The sequence below is a fragment of the Grammomys surdaster genome, unplaced genomic scaffold, assembly GCF_004785775.1.
Source record: "Grammomys surdaster isolate TR1022 unplaced genomic scaffold, NIH_TR_1.0 172, whole genome shotgun sequence".
NCBI lineage: Eukaryota > Metazoa > Chordata > Mammalia > Rodentia > Muridae > Grammomys > Grammomys surdaster.
In genome coordinates, this window is record NW_021604620.1 from 9,965,950 (window position 1) to 9,970,406 (window position 4,457).

The following is a 4,457-nucleotide window of genomic DNA, read 5'->3' on the forward strand; positions in this document are numbered from 1 at the left end:
TTAATACCTTATTGTACATGTGGCCCAATACTGAGAGGCCCAGGTGAATTGTTGTGGCCCCTTCCAACCACCCCTCCCTCCAAACTCTGTAGACTTTATCTGTGTCTGGACCTCAAATGTCATATGTGACTTTTTCTATTTTAAACTTAAGTGGAATGATCTGTAGCAGGAGTACCCAAAGTCATATTTGGTACTATTGTCATATTGGTTTAAATTATCTTTTTTATATATTGTCTTCATAGGACATTGTCTTGCTCCCTTCTCAACCTGTCCCACCTAGGCTGAAACGCAATATGAAGGACTGTCTGGGTATACACTTATAGCAATTCCCCTGCACTAGCTTCTCAAATATGGTGACTATATACACGGGCCACTAAGCCCAGCTAATTGATCTTTCAACATTCAGTTGAAGTTTACTTAAAATTTTCATGATTATAGAACGTTCCATCATTATTGTCCTTTAGGGTAATGGGTCTTGTGTGCCTACTGATTTGCTGCTGTTATGGTTAATAATTCTATAAATAATCATTATGTGATATATAAATATACACAGGAATGTTTGTGTTATATTCAAATTGTGATGCCAGTATTTTTAAAATATTGAAATACACTGTCATTGTCTAAAAATGCTGCATTATTCCACATTCCTACCAAATTTCAATTATCAAAATACAATAGTTCCACTAATCATATTCTAATTAGATTATCTCACTAGTTTATAATTGATTTTTTGCATTGTAAGTATGTATGTATGTATTATATATTATGTATGTATTATGTATGTATTATGTATGTATTTGTGGGGAAAGAGAGCAGAGCTGTGTGTTATGGCAGGCCTATAGAGGTCAGAGCAAACTCTGCAGGAGCAGGTTCTCCCCTTCCACATAAGCGTCCAGGGCTGTGAACTCAGGTCATCAGGCTGCAGGCAGCTCTACCTTCCCAGCTCTCTCACTGACCCATGTGATTGATTTTTTTAAGTAAAATCTCTTCTTGATTTGGAAGTGTTCTTTGAAGCAAGGCAGAATCCTCACTGACCTTCTGACCTTTTCCGGGTCACAGTCCTGAGAAGGCATTGCTTAGTAACTAAGAACTCTTTCTTTATTCTACGCTTAGTTTTTTTACATGATTGCATGATTGAAATAGAACACAACTCCGTGTGGTTCACTCGTGCATATGGGAAGACAACTTTCAGAAGTCAGGGCCTACTTTCTCCTTTCCCACTGTGGGGTCTGAAGATCAAATTTAGGTTGTCAGGCTTGGCTGAAAGTCACCATTTACCAGCTAAACCTTTTCCTGGTCAGGCCCGTGATCGATCTCTCTGTCTCTCTCTGTCTCTCTCTGTCTCTCTCTGTGTCTCTCTGTCTTTCTCTGTCTCTGTCTGTCTCTGTCTCTCTCTCACATACTCTCTCTCTGTGTCTCTCTGTCTCTGTGTGTCTCTCTCCCCTCCCTTCTCACAGCCCCTCCTTTCCGACCCTTTCTCCCTAGTTTCAGGTATGTTGTGGGCCTGTGTGCGAGCACATACATTAGGGGTATGCATGCACATGCGCCTGTTTGATTTCAGCTTCTCCCTCCCCTTTGATCTCTTGATACTTTCAGGCCCTTGTTTTACATCAAAATCATGTTACTTCTCATCCATGTTTTTCTAGATGCTTTTTATGTAATACTTCATGAAGGATTGTCTTCCCTCTGCCCCCAGGATTAGAACCTTTAAATGTTTGCAAGTCTGCCAAGCTCAGTTATCTGGTGTGTACATAAGCATTGGCTTGGAAAGAGCTCTCCGAGGGGAGTCTTTACAACAAGCAAACCCTGTCTACCCTGAGAACTTACATGCAAGTGGGGAAGACAGAGAGATTGATACAAAACAAAATGGCTTCGTGCGTTGCTGCTTTAGAGTCCAAAGATAGCTGGCAATTCTCTATACTTCTGCAGATCCGAAGACCACCAGTAAGTCAGGCTTCAGTATCATCCACTTTGATAACATTGACACTGATAGATCGGCAACATTTGGCAATTGTGCACCACATTCATGGAGAGAAGACTATATAAATTCATGTAAGAACAATTTCGAAATAATGTAGAATGAGATGTTACTTTAAAGGGGTGAGATTAAAAGCCATCATCACTACCAGTTCCTGAGCTTCTCATGGGTACGAGGGACTGCGAGTTGCTTTTTAGTAATTCTGTTCTCAGTGTCCCATATCCTCACCAGCAACCTACCCGATGAAGATCATGAGCTCCTCTTTCTAATATGTTCATTACAACTTCAGAGCCAGCATGGGAGAGGGATCAGCAGGTAAAGCACTTGCTGTGCAAGTGTGAGTGCAGGAGTTCGTATCCCCAGAGCTCATGCCAAAAGCTGAGTGAGCATGTAATCCAGTGTTAGGAAGCAGCGATAGGGAATCTCTGGAGCAAGCTGTCTAGCTACACCAGCCAAAATGGCAAGTTTCAAGTTCAGCAAGAGACTCTGCCTCATATGTGAGGTAGAGAGTGATCGACAAAGGCACCTGACATCAACCTGAGGCACACACACACGCATGCATGCATACACATGTATATGTACCTATAAACTCAAGTACACCAACACAGGTGAATATGCATATACACCTGCATGTATAACACACACTCACACACGCACACAAAGAAAGCTGCACAGTAAGATCCGTAAGTATTATCATATATGTGGATGTGGGTGTGGGCATATGTGTGTGCTTGTGTTCTCAGGGTATGCCAAGTCCAAATTACAGTCTTTGTCTAGACATTCTTGATGACTTACGGAAAGGTGACATGTCCTTGGCTTCTGTCCCTTATCTTTGTTTATGACCTTCAGTGGGTTCCTAGGACAGACAAAGCCTCTGTCTGGAAAAGTTTATGATTGAGCAGTTTTGGCAAACCTGAAAAAATGTGTAGCATTGAGAACCACAAAGGGGAATAAAGGTGTCCTGGGGGACAGAGAAGTGTGGGGTGAAGGAGGGGGGATATAGACGTGAAGGAGATGAAAAATGGAGGGGGCGTCAATACTGGGTCAAACCCAGACAGATACAGTAATAATCAGGGGAGATAAGTTTTCAAATATGATAATCCCATCTGGACAGTTGACAAAGAACAAGTGCTCGTGGCTCCCCACAGAAATGATAATTTTAAAAGTGGACCAGGGAGCTTCAGATAATTATTTAGTCCTTTTAAATATTTATGAGTTCCAGTGTGCTACATACATTTTAAAAGACAGTTGACAACTGGAGCATATATCATCTTGTTCCCTCTGCCAGCTAAAAATAGGTACCTTTTTTAAAATGTAAAAACAATACTTTTCATTTTGTATCCATGAAATAAATGACTGTAAAATACTAATTTCCAGGTGTGACAGTGAGGTTAAGGGAAGGTTTTTTCCCTTAAACTTTCATATGAGTGACTGGCTCCCTAGTTTTGCTTGAAAAATGGCTGTGGGCATTTCAATATTACTTGTCAGGCTTGGAATCCGGTTTGGGGGAGCCTGAAGTTATGGCTGCTTCTCCCTCTCCTCCCTCTCCCTCTCCCTCTCCCTCTCCCTCTCCCTCTCCCTCTCCCTCTCCCTCTCCCTCTCCCTCTTCCTCTCCCTTCTGCTCTCTCTTCTCTCCCTCTCTCTTCGCTCTCTCCCTCTCCCCTTCCACCTCCTCCTCTGCTCCCCGCCTTTCTCTCTGCCTCACCGGTGGCTCTGGGATGGGAGAAGGTTAAAGAAAGTACTATTCATGACCTGGAGGAGCAAACCTAAGAACTGATTCTGGAATGAGAGTTCAGGTCACGATCATAGGCTCAGAGAATTGGTGGGAGCCCAAGAAGCCAGACCAGAAGGGAATAGCTGAGAAACCAGCCCCTGGCCTTTGTTTGAAACAGGACTCAGGGTTTCCTCAGAACAGTTGGTTTGTCTACATAGTGAGGGCAGCAGGATTAATAGGATAATCACCAACCTCTTTGTTCATTCTCGTTTATATTTATGGAACTAGAACCTCTCATGACTATAGTTTGTACTTCATTTGTATCCACTTTTTGCTGGTGTGTCTATCCCTCAGCCATAGTAGTCAACCCCTTGGCACCCATCAATGAGGCTTCCAGAGAACTTCTCCTGGTCTAATAGGCAGAGTTAACCGCTGTCACAGGCTGTTCACTGATTGAGCCAATTACTGCTGAAAGCATGGTAGAAATGCCCAGCCTCTTCTCTGCCCACTGTGTCTGACTCCAATGGATACACAGCTCAAGCTCCAGGGCTCCCTGCCCACCAAGGTGAGGTTTGCCTTCCATGGAGACCATGACTGCTGACCTTCCTTCTCAGCTGATGCTCCAATAGGAATCCCTTCTTTCACACTACCTCAAAACAAAACAAAAATAACACAACATAAAAACAAACAAATAAATCACCTTTAAATTCAATCTCCCCTCTATTTCCTGTGCGTCTCTCTGTCCTCCTGACTCATTTTTACTCT